This window comes from Perca fluviatilis, unplaced genomic scaffold (genome assembly GCF_010015445.1).
Source record: "Perca fluviatilis unplaced genomic scaffold, GENO_Pfluv_1.0 PFLUV_unplaced_scaf_4, whole genome shotgun sequence".
NCBI classification, from domain to species: Eukaryota; Metazoa; Chordata; class Actinopteri; order Perciformes; family Percidae; genus Perca; species Perca fluviatilis.
The window spans coordinates 218,320-231,980 of NW_024375715.1; positions in this window are offsets into that span (position 1 = coordinate 218,320).

Consider the following 13,661-nt stretch of genomic DNA (forward strand, 5'->3'; position numbering starts at 1 on the left):
CTCTCTCATGACAAAATCTCTTTCTCTTTCACACATAGCGTAAAATTGACCAAACTTTATATTCTAATATTGACAACATGTTTTCATATTTGGTGACGTGAGAAGCTGATAATAAACTACCCAGTGGGAATTCAAATTCAAACTATGTTTGTTCATCAAGAATGGAAAAAATAATATGTACCTAGTTAAGGACTGCTGTCATTAGTATTAAACCAGCCTTTTGAAAGTAGCATTGGAAGTTTCAGGTTCCCCATATTCATAAAACTAAATGAGATCCTTACCTAATTCAAAAAAGTGAGAGAAGGCAATTCAGAACGCCATGAACCAAAGATTTCAGGCAAGATTTGATGTGTTTAATAACGATGCTGTATTTATATAGTACACAGTTCAGGCCCACTGATAGGCAGGACATTCTCAAGAAGGGTGACACACAAAGACTAGCCTGCCAGAGAAATACTGAGTTGGTATAGCGGACTGATTCTAATTGTTGGATGTGTCTATTTATCTTTCTGTAATACCTCTATTTTTAGTGTTTCACATTATACATCATTAACAAAATCATTACCTAATAGGCTGTAGTACAGCGATTCCTTAAACCATTTTCTTAATGTGCTCCTTGAAGTCATTCTCAATAGGGATACGCATCAATAATTCATCTCTAAGAAAGGAGCACTTTCTTCGTCCATCCATTCTTTTCTTCTTCCCTGACTACCTGGGCCAGTTGACTGAAAGACAGGTTAATATGCTGGCACTGTGATCGTTTTGCAGTCAGTGACCACTACTGACTAAGGGACTACCGACTTGCCAGCAAGTTTTATGGCCTGAAATATGAATATGGATAACATTAGTGACATGGAGATGCTTGCTACAGTTGCATTTCTAGTGATGAAACAGCGAAAACATGTTTTAGTTCTCTGACTCGCTGCTTTGTTCTGTAGGCTACCCTAAGTTAGGGTACAGAGGTAATGATGATATTACTGTATGAAATTACTTTAACGTTAGCATACTTTCTTTTCAAAAGCATCGCTCATATCCCAGCAACAGAACGAACGAGAGAAAGGTATGGCGTTTCATTCCTAGTTGGCTCTATATTTCTGTTAATGATTTGTCAGACTGGCTATGGTGGCGAGCAAAGACATAAAAATATATGTATAATTATACAATCTATGGTGACAAGGCTAACAATGACCATGTTAGCTCAGGCTATCTTTAATAGCCTTTTAACACTGAGTACATCGGCAAGGATATGTGACATTACTTTGCTGTTTGTCAATGACAAGTAGCCTACCACTTCCACCTGCTGTTAAACGGTGTGCGGGTGGAACACAATCGGCATGCCATTCCACTGACGACGGGCAAAGGTTGGTTGAAAGTGAGGCATGTGCCGCCAGGGATCGATTTATGTTGCTGTAACACGGTGGCATGCCATCAGCGACACCCGCAAATGTCGCTGTAGTGAGCGGCATGTGCTGCCAGGAATCAGCTTGTGCCTATGTACCACAGTGGCTGACCATGAGCCACTTTTCGATCTCAACTGCCCCTCCCTCTCTCCTCCTCAGCTTCCAGACACAGAAATGGCACATCCTAAGGAAAGCTCTTTGTGGGACTGGCTCTAGTGGCTGTAATTCTTACTTAAGAGACTTCAGATACAGTATTAGGGGACCACTAAGGTCTATATAAAAGAGACTTCAGATACAGTATTAGGGGACCACTAAGGTCTATATAAAAGAGACTTCAGATACAGTATTGGGGGGCGGACCACGACGGCCTATATAAAAAGAGACTCTCAGATACAGTATTAGGGGACCACTAAGGTCTATATAAAAGAGACTTCAGATACAGTATTAGGGACCACTAAGGTCTATATAAAAGAGACTTCAGATACAGTATTAGGGGACCACTAAGGCCTGTATAAAAGAGACTTCAGATACAGTATTAGGGGACCACTAAGGCCTATATAAAAGAGACTTCAGATACAGTATTAGGGATCACTAAGGTCTATATAAAAGAGACTTCAGATACAGTATTAGGGGACCACTAAGGTCTATATAAAAGAGACTTCATTACGATACGGGGCCACTAAGGTCTATATAAAAGAGACTTCAGATACAGTATTAGGGACCCACTAAGGTCTATATAAAAGAGACTTCAGATACAGTATTAGGGGACCACTAAGGTCTATATAAAAGAGACTTCAGATACAGTATTAGGGGACCACTAAGGCCTATATAAAAGAGACTTCAGATACAGTAATAGGGGACCACTAAGGTCTATATAAAAGAGACTTCAGATACAGTATTAGGGGACCACTAAGGCCTATATAAAAGAGACTTCAGATACAGTATTAGGGGACCACTAAGGCCTATATAAAAGAGACTTCGGATACAGTATTAGGGGACCACTAAGGCCTATATAAAATAGACTTCAGATACAGTATTAGGGGACCACTAAGGTCTATATAAAAGAGACTTCAGATACAGTATTAGGGGACCACTAAGGCCTATATAAAAGAGACTTCAGAACAGTACATATAGGGGACCACTAAGGCCTATATAAAAGAGACTTCCAGATACAGTATTAGGGGACCACTAAGGCCTGTATAAAAGAAACTTCAGATACAGTATTAGGGGACCACTAAGGTCTATATAAAAGAGACTTCAGATACAGTATTAGGGACCACTAAGGTCTATATAAAAGAGACTTCAGATACAGTATTAGGGGACCACTAAGGCCTGTATAAAAGAGACTTCAGATACAGTATTAGGGGACCACTAAGGCGCTATATAAAAGAGACTTCGATACAGTATTAGGGATCACTAAGGTCTATAAAAAGAGACTTCAGATACAGTATTAGGGGACCACTAAGGTCTATATAAAAGAGACTTCAGATACAGTATTAGGGGACCACTAAGGTCTATATAAAAGAGACTTCAGATACAGTATTAGGGGACCACTAAGGTCTATATAAAAGAGACTTCAGATACAGTATTAGGGGACCACTAAGGTCTATATAAAAGAGACTTCAGATACAGTATTAGGGGACCACTAAGGCCTATATAAAAGAGAGTCTTCAGATACAGTAATAGGGGACCACTAAGGTCTATATAAAAGAGACTTCAGATACAGTATTAGGGGACCACTAAGGCCTATATAAAAGAGAGCTTCAGATACAGTATTAGGGGACCACTAAGGCCTCTATAAAAGAGACTTCAGATACAGTATTAGGGGACCACTAAGGGCCTATATAAAAAAGACTTCAGATACAGTATTAGGGGACCACTAAGGTCTATATAAAAGAGACTTCAGATACAGTATTAGGGGACCACTAAGGCCTATATAAAAGAGACTTCAGATACAGTAATTAGGGGACCACTAAGGCCTATATAAAAGAGACTTCAGATTCAGTATTAGGGGACCACTAAGGCCTGTATTAAAGAGACTTCAGATACAGTATTAGGGGACCACTAAGGTCTGTATAAAAGAGACTTCAGATACAGTATTAGGGGACCACTAAGGTCTATATAAAAGAGAATTCAGATACAGTATTAGGGACCACTAAGGTCTATATAAAAGAGACTTCAGATACAGTATTAGGGGACCACTAGGTCTAAATAAAAGAGACTTTCGATACAGTATTAGGGACCACTCAAGGCTCTATAAAAGAGACTTCAGATACAGTATTAGGGGACCACTAAGGCCTATATAAAGAGAACTTCAGATACAGTATTAGGGAACCACTAAGGCCTATATAAAAGAGACTTCAGATACAGTATTAGGGATCACTAAGGTCTATATAAAAGAGACTTCAGATACAGTATTGGGGGCCAATAAGGTCTATATAAAAGAGAGACTTCAGATACAGTATTAGGGGACCACTAAGGTCCTATATAAAAGAGACTTCAGATACAGTATTAGGGGGACCACTAAGGTCATATAAAAAGAGACTTCAGATACAGTATTAGGGGACCACTAAGGTCTATATAAAAGAGACTTCAGATACAGTATTAGGGGACCACTAAGGCCTATATAAAAGAGACTTCAGATACAGTATTAGGGGACCACTAAGGTCTATATAAAAGAGACTTCAGATACAGTATTAGGGGACCACTAAGGCCTATAAAAAGAGACTTCAGATACAGTATTAGGGGACCACTAAGGCCTATATAAAAGAGACTTCAGATACAGTATTAGGGGACCACTAAGGCCTATATAAAAGAGACTTCAGATACAGTATTAGGGGACCACTAAGGTCTATATAAAAGAGACTTCAGATACAGTATCAGGGGACCACTAAGGTCTATATAAAAGAGACTTCAGATACAGTATTAGGGGACCACTAAGGCCTATATAAAAGAGACTTCAGATACAGTATTAGGGGACCACTAAGGCCTATATAAAAGAACTTGACAGTATTAGGGGACCACTAAGGTCTATATAAAAGAGACTTCAGATACAGTATTAGGGGACCACTAAGGTCTATATAAAAGAGACTTCAGATACAGTATTAGGGGACCACTAAGGTCTATATAAAAGAGACTTCAGATACAGTATTAGGGGACCACTAAGGCCTGTATAAAAGAGACTTCAGATACAGTATTAGGGGACCACTAAGGCCTGTATAAAAGAGACTTCAGATACAGTATTAGGGGACCACTAAGGTCTATATAAAAGAGACTTCAGATACAGTATTAGGGGACCACTAAGGCCTATATAAAAGAGACTTCAGATACAGTATTAGGGGACCACTAAGGTCTATATAAAAAAGACTTCAGATACAGTATTAGGGGACCACTAAGGTCTATATAAAAGAGACTTCAGATACAGTATTAGGGACCACTAAGGTCTATATAAAAGAGACTTCAGATACAGTATTAGGGGAACCACTAAGGTCTATATAAAAGAGACTTCGATACAGTATTAGGGACCACTAAGGCCTATATAAAAAAGACTTCAGATACAGTATTTAGGAACCACTAAGGTCTATATAAAAGAGACTTCAGATACAGTATTAGGGACCACTAAGGTCTATATAAAAGAGACTTCAGATACAGTATTAGGGGACCACTAAGGCCTATATAAAAAGAGACTTCAGATACAGTATTAGGGGAACACTAAGGCCTATATAAAAGAGACTTCAGATACAGTATTAAGGGATCACTAAGGTCTATATAAAAGAGACTTCAGATACAGTATTAGGGGACCACTCAAGGTCTATATAAAAGAGACTTCCAGATACAGTATTAGGGGACCACTAAGGTCTATATAAAAGAGACTTCAGATACAGTATTAGGGGACCACTAAGGTCTATATAAAAGAGACTTCAGATACAGTATTAGGGGACCACTAAGGCCTATATAAAAAAGAGACTTCAGATACAGTATTAGGGGACCACTAAGGTCTATATAAAAGAGACTTCAGATACAGTATTAGGGGACCACTAAGGCCTATATAAAAGAGACTTCAGATACAGTATTAGGGGACCACTAAGGCCTATATAAAAGAGACTTCAGATACAGTATTAGGGGAACCACTAAGGCCTATATAAAAGAGACTTCAGATACAGTATTAGGGGACCACTAAGGTCCATATAAAGAGACTTCAGATACAGTATTAGTGGACCACTAAGGCCTATATAAAAGAGAGACTTCAGATACAGTATTAGGGGACCACTAAGGTCTATATAAAAGAGACTTCAGATACAGTATTAGGGGACCACTAAGGTCTATATAAAAGAGACTTCCAGATACAGTATTAGGGACCACTAAGGCCTATATAAAAGAGACTTCAGATACAGTATTAGGGGACCACTAAGGTCTATATAAAAGAGACTTCAGATACAGTATTAGGGGACCACTAAGGGCCTATATAAAAGAGACTTCAGATACAGTATTAGGGGACCACTAAGGTCTATATAAAAGAGACTTCAGATACAGTATTAGGGGACCACTAAGGTCTATATAAAAGAGACTTCAGATACAGTATTAGGGAACCACTAAGGCCTATATAAAGAGAGACTTCAGATACAGTATTAGGGGACCACTAAGGCCTATATAAAGAGACTTCAGATACAGTATTAGGGGACCACTAAGGTCTATATAAAAGAGACTCTGATACAGTATTAGGGGACCACTAAGGCCTATATAAAAGAGACTTCAGATACAGTATTAGGGGACCACTAAGGTCTATATAAAGAGACTTCAGATACAGTATTAGGGGACCACTAAGGCCCATATAAAAGAGACTTCAGATACAGTATTAGGGGACCACTAAGGTCTATATAAAGAGACTCCAGATACAGTATTAGGGGACCACTAAGGCCTATATAAAAGAGACTTCAGATACAGTATTAGGGGACCACTAAGGTCTATATAAAAGAGACTTCAGATACAGTATTAGGGGACCACTAAGGCCTGTATAAAAGAGACTTCAGATACAGTATTAGGGGACCACTAAGGTCTATATAAAAGAGACTTCAGATACAGTATTAGGGGACCACTAAGGCCTATATAAAAGAGACTTCAGATACAGTATTAGGGGACCACTAAGGTCTATATAAAAGAGACTTCAGATACAGTATTAGGGGACCACTAAGGTCTATATAAAAGAGACTTCAGATACAGTATTAGGAGACCACTAAGGCCTATATAAAAGAGACTCCAGATACAGTATTAGGGGACCACTAAGGCCTATATAAAAGAGACTCCAGATACAGTATTAGGGGACCACTAAGGCCTATATAAAGAGAGACTTCAGATACAGTATTAGGGGACCACTAAGGCCTATATAAAAAGAGACTTCAGATACAGTATTAGGGGACCACTAAGGCCTATATAAAAGAGACCTCGATACAGTATTAGGGGACCACTAAGGCCTATATAAAAGAGACTTCAGATACAGTATTAGGGGACCACTAAGGGGCATATAAAAGAGACTTCAGATACAGTATTAGGGGACCACTAAGGTCTATATAAAAGAGACTTCAGATACAGTATTAGGGGACCACTAAGGTCTATATTAAAGAGACTTCAGATACAGTATTAGGGGACCACTAAGGTCTATATAAAGAGACTTCAGATACAGCATTAGGGGAACACTAAGGCCTATATAAAAGAGACTTCAGATACAGTATTAGGGGACCACTAAGGTCTATATAAAAGAGTCTCAGATACAGTATTAGGGGACCACTAAGGTGTATATAAAAGAGACTTCAGATACAGTATTAGGGGACCACTAAGGTCTATATAAAAGAGACTTCAGATACAGTATTAGGGGACCACTAAGGTCTATATAAAAGAGACTTCAGATACAGTATTAGGGGACCACTAAGGTCTATATAAAAGAGACTTCAGATACAGTATTAGGGGACCACTAAGGTCTATATAAAAGAGACTTCAGATACAGTATTAGGGGACCACTAAGGTCTATATAAAAGCATCCAAAGCGCACCATGTCATGGGACCTTTAACAGTTCGGTGAGTAAAGACTGAGCTGTAGTAGTCTACCAACCATCCGTCTTATTCCGTTAGAACAAAAAACCCACTGACCTTGACTATGTTTGTGTATCAAATAAGAGACACAGTTTATTCTGACCAGATCACTTATCTTACCCACACTCACACACACACACACACACACAACACACACAGTCCCCTCACTATCATACTGGAATGTATAACTAGCTTCCAAACTCAGATGAACTTGAATCTGGTTAATTGGCAGATAAAGCAAATAGTGGGTAGTAGGATAGATAGTCTGAGAAGTAGCAAGCAAGCAAATGTTATTATGTTATTTATATATAAAGCAGTTTTTAAAGCAGAAGGTACACAGTGGCCGTTCTTAACAGGAAGAACACAACCAAATACCTGAAAAACTAATGACATTTCCATCAGTCACACCTGTACTTTGTGTTTAGTGCTAATAACCAAATGTTAGCAAGCTTACACGCTAAACTATGGCGGCAAACATAGTTAACATTATAACTGCTAATCATCAGCATGTTAGCAATGTCATTGTCTTCATATTGCCATGCTAGCATTAGCATTTAGCTCAAAGTACTGCTGTGCAAAAGTATGCCAGCATGACTCTTGTCTTGTCGTAAAACAACTGGTCATGATTAATGAGTAACTGCACTGATCTCACATTACGAAAAAACAGTTGAATGTTTGCTTTTTTTTACTGTTTATCTTCTATCCCAGAATGTATGTGTGGTGTAGCCAACCCTTAAAGATGAACTGAACTGGAATTTGATTAAAGGTGATATAACAGATGTATTTTATTTCTTTCGTTGGTACAATGATTAAAATGGCTGAATTTGTTAAAAGGGGTAAAATGGTACATTGAAAGTGTTGTTGTTGTTACACGGGCGCCGCCATGTCGGAATTCCACAACCTGCTACGTCACTGGGCATGGTAAGCTTTCGTCACTGGCATGGTAAGCTACGTCACTGGCACGGTAAGCAGCCGTGGAATGTAAACAGTCAGAGGCTAACGGACATGGCTGAGGAAACGGCAACCAACAGGTCTAGGGGCGTATTACAGTTACCCCTGGCTGCAGTAATGAGTTGTATAGGGCTAAGGCAGCTGGGGTTATGATACATTTCCACAGGCTACCTTTGACAAGGAAACCAGTCCTCAACTCATAGCTGGCCGCCTTAAAACTGGCTAGCCCTACGGCGCCCCTGGATTTAGAGTCTGTAGCGACCGACTATTTAGAGAGCTGTACATTTGATACAACAGGGTCACTGGTGAGGGTTAAGTCCAACAGACGGAAGCCTGAGGCCATACCCTCAAAGATCAACTTTTCAGGCTACAGTACAGGGCCGACCGATAGACCAGCGGCAAGTACCAACACCAGCGATGTTATCTGCCGCAAGAGACAGGGCGCTTGAAACGCCCCACGGGCGCAGAGGACAGAGGGGGTTGCTGTGTAGCTGTTATCCATCATGCTAGCTAGTCTACTATGCAAAGGGCTGGATGTAACGTTGTCACATACACAAAACACGTACATATTCACTTACACACACAAATAAAGCCTAACGTGTAGGCTTTGATAGCTTTCAACAAAACTGAGACTGACACACTGGCCATTCATTAAAAAAGTGGGTCATAAAACCAAGCTAGATACCACACGCTCCAACCTAGGGAAAGGGCTAGCAGCTGAACACGTTGGAAACACTTATGTCAAACTCCACAAGCTAGCACCCGACCATACACTGTATGAATAAACCCTGACTCACGGATATCACAGATCAATAATAATGCGTTATAGCTGCTAACCTAACCACAGCAGGTCTGTAAACAGACTCCAATGTCCCTTTCTACTCACCCTGATGCTAGCTGGTGTCCACCGCCAGGGCACATCGTTTTGAGTTTCAACTCGCAAAAAGCCGCTACTTCCATAGTAAGAGGTATCTGTGCAGTATCCTAGTTCCATAGTAAGAGGTATCTGTGCAGTATCCTAGTTCCATAGTAAGAGGTATCTGTGCGTAGTATCCTAGTTCCATAGTAAGAGGTATCTGTGCGGTAGTATCCTAGTTCCATAGTAAGAGGTTATCTGTGCAGTATCCTACTTCCATAGTAAGAGGTATCTGTGCAGTATCCTACTCCATAGTAAGAGGTATCTGTGCAGTATCCATTTGTGTAATATCCATCAACGACCACAAGGAAAAATCTGCCAACTCTTCACTAACCTAAAGTAAACGGCAAAACTCGTGGAATCCTCCGTGCATCTATGGTTAACCTGGGGTGACTCTCCTACGCAGCGAACTTTTTTTTTTAAACTTGTTTTGTTTTAACATTTTGCGTGCAGCTAACTTAACAAGCGATCCCATTGGATGAATTCGGTCCAATCACATATTCCATTTATCTGCATCGATTTTCTAAAACGCAGGGACCTTCTCTATTATTTAATGACCATGATATATAAGCAGTCCCTATTTCCTAAAATGCATAATGTGCTTGGATACAATAAATGAAATGAGAGTGCATGACAGTAGGCTACAGCCCTCCAACCTCCCACCACATTTCCCTCTTATAACACCATTGGTCCATTAATAATTTACTGTGTACATTACAATGCACATCATGCAAATACAATCTAATGCATATTTTAGACACAACTTTGTATTGTATGCAATATTTTGAGGCAAAATGAATTGATACATAATAATACATTAGGAAACATAAACCTCAAGAAAACAAATACTACTACTTCCTCAGCACAATATTTATTAGTTTGTAAATGTGTAGTGCACAAAATGATCTTAGAGCTCTTTACAATCTTCCCCCCTCTTCCTCCTTCCCCCTCAGATCAAGCAGGCCTGCATGTCTACAGTAGGCAGTGAAATAGCGAATGACAGGGATGAGGGACGATCAGGACATTCTGTGTGAAGCCAGAGTCAGTTTATCTGTTGGTACCCAGACAGACCTAGTTGAGGCGAATATTCATGAGGACAGGAAAAGCAGTTCAGGAGCATAGCTACACTAACTGATGACCTGGTCAACATTACAACACTCATCAATGACCATCTCTATTGCCCTGCTGTGGAAAACTTTGGCCACCCTGACAACAAATCTGTCCCCAGAACCTCAACACCACGGCACACTCAGGAAGTGTCATTTCAGCAAAGCTGCAGTGAAGTAGAAGAGGATGAGGTGTCTTTTGGAGACCACGATGAGGACTTTTGTGTCCACAAGTGATGACAGTGCCAGTTGTAGTGATGTAGAGGAGGAAGAGGAGGAAGACACAAACTGTATTGATGACAGAAAAGCATTGTCAATAACAAGCAGTTGTTAATGTTGTTTTCCATGTGTCACTGGGAGGGTTGTGGCAAATGCCTAGAAGAACCACCAGCCTTGTCCAACAGTGGTTTTGGGGTGACTGTAAAACACTCTGTGTGGATGGCCATAATTACATTTGGCATTCGCAAAATCAAATTAGGGGTGTCATGGAGTGCAACATCACTGTTCCGGCTGCTGTGTTTGTGACAGGGAATGAGTGCAGTCCTTTCCTGGAAGTATGTGTAACCATTGGTTTGGAGGCCATGTCCGAAAGGCAGTCATACCCAGAGGTCAACTATGCCTGGGCCATCCACAATGAGGGGGTCATGAGTGCTGTGGAGTGAGAAGCCGATCACTGTCTCAGGGGATGCGCGTATGACCAGCCCTGGCTATAACGCAACCTTCGGCACCTACTCACTGCTCGACACAGAATCCAAGATGATCGTGGCTCAGGAAACTGTGCGGGTACATGTGAAAAATAGCTACTGGCTCGAGGTAGAGGGTTATGGAGAGATGCCTGGCCAAGCTTGGGACCACGGAGTCTCCATCTCTGTGTTGGCCACTGACTGCCACCCATCTGTGCAGAAGGTACTAAGAGAGAAACACCAGGAAATCAAACACGAGTATGATCTGTGGCACATTGTCAAAAATGTAAAAAAGAAAATTTTAAGATGCAAAAATCCTGACCTGAGTGGAGTGGATCCGGATGATAACTAACCACTTGTGGTATTCTGTTTCCTCCTGTGGAGGAGATAAAGTAAGACTCCAGGAAAGGTGGATATCTCTGCTACACCACATAACAAATGTTCATGAGTGGGTGACCGGGGAAACAATAACAAAATGTGACCACCCTCCCTACACCCCAGATGAGGAGAGCAGGCGCCCGTGGCTCCGTCCTGACTCTGCAGCCTTTAGTAGCCTCCAAAAGATTGTCCTGAACAGGCAGCTCCTCCAAAACCTTGACAGGGTGACAGAGGGCATCCACACAGGTGAATTAGAGAGTGTTCATGCTTTTTATAATAAGTATGCAACGAAGAGAAAGGCCTTCAGCTATGAAAGCTTTGAAGCTCGTCTTCGCTTGGCTGCACTGGACAACAACAACAACATAGAGAGAGAGGGCCAAAACCAAGGCAGGTGGCACAGATTCAGGCAACAATTTTCAAAGGCTGCCGGGTCAGTACGTTGTGGCACAAATAAAAGAGCAGAAAGCCTACACTTTCCGAAAGGACATCGGCAATGGTGCCATCTTAAGACGGAGGGGAGTCCAGCACCATACAGGCTACCTTACAGGAACAGAAACAGGAAGCTCACCCTACCTTGGGCCAACACAGAGGGCTTGCCAAACCGGCAAAAAAGAGCATTCTGTGGCAAAACATCTTAGCAGGTTCACCTAGTAGGAAAAATAAAACCGCCAAATCAAAATCACATTTAACCTGTATAATCCCTACAACATACATGTATTATTATATATATATATATATATATATATATATATATATATATATATATATATATATATATATATACACACATAAATAAATAAATATCTATACTCATTTTGTACCTACATACAATATTTCTGTTCATCCATAATAGGCCTACTGTATAACCATATTCCTCTAGGCAATATCAGTTCAAATGTTTTTTTCTATATGCTTATTAATTTAGTTTATTTAAGTCAATCACATAAACACATCTCAAAAGAAAGTGTCAAAGTGTAGTTTATGCAGTGTCATCTTAAATGGTTTATAATCCAGATCGAAAAGTTGTAGGTTGAAGCATTAGCTCATTACACCTACCCTTTATACATTCTATTTTATTCTTTTTTGTTCTTAAGTCCCTCAGGATATTATCAATTTATATTAAAATGTTTTATCATTCATTTCTGTATTTATATACATATTATCAGACATATTTGCAAAAATAAAAAATAAAATACATTTCGCCGTTCATATACACATTGACATTCATGCCTCACTTTTATATTTGTTAATCATCCTACTTTTTTTTTCTTCTTTTTTTTAATATCTTTGTAACGGGTAATACATTTTTATTCCATCTAAATGATTCCACAAGTTTACTCCTTTGCTGATATACATCTTTGTTTTACATTTGTTCTAATCGTTATCTTTGTGATACATGCACATTCCCCTTAGTTCATACTTGCTCTCTAATCTGAAACTGCTTCTGGAAAGACTAGAAAGTGTAGCCATGGTGTGCTTTATCAATTCAATCTGTAATTGACAATGTTTTAAGCTAGCTTGCTGTTTGTCAGTAGCTATATATATCTATGGCATTTAGCAAGCTAGCTGTTAACCTGTTTATTTAAAGCTAGCTGTTAGCCTCGTGTATTAAGCTAGCTTGCGTTTTTTTGTATTTAGCTAGCTTTCTCTCTACCCCCGCCTTGTCAATAAAATTATTATATTCGTTATTTCTAGTGTTTAATATATTATAGAGCCTATCAGTGACATTAACGGGAGACAGGTGTTGAAAACGTCAATGAGTACAAGACGCGCCTGACATATTTTGTCAAATACGTTTATTTACAAGTCCAAAGCATACTCGAATCCTTGATATTGGGCTGAGGGGGAAAAGATCCCTGATGTAGTTGACAGCACAGGATGGGATCGAATCCTATTCCTCCTTCCCAAATGCCCCCCCGCCCAAAGAGTGAACTGCCGGTAAGCTGTCAACCTAAACAGTCTGAGAAATGCATATAACGAGTTAGCCTAGCCTAACCTAGCCTAGCACAATCGCCAATTTGTAAAATAAAGTGTTTCCTACCTGCTACTTGGGGCGCGGGCCTAGCGTCTCAGCTCGGACATCCCTTAGAGAAAGCATAGCCACCTCCAACACCCTCTCTCACCGCACTTAGCATCCTAA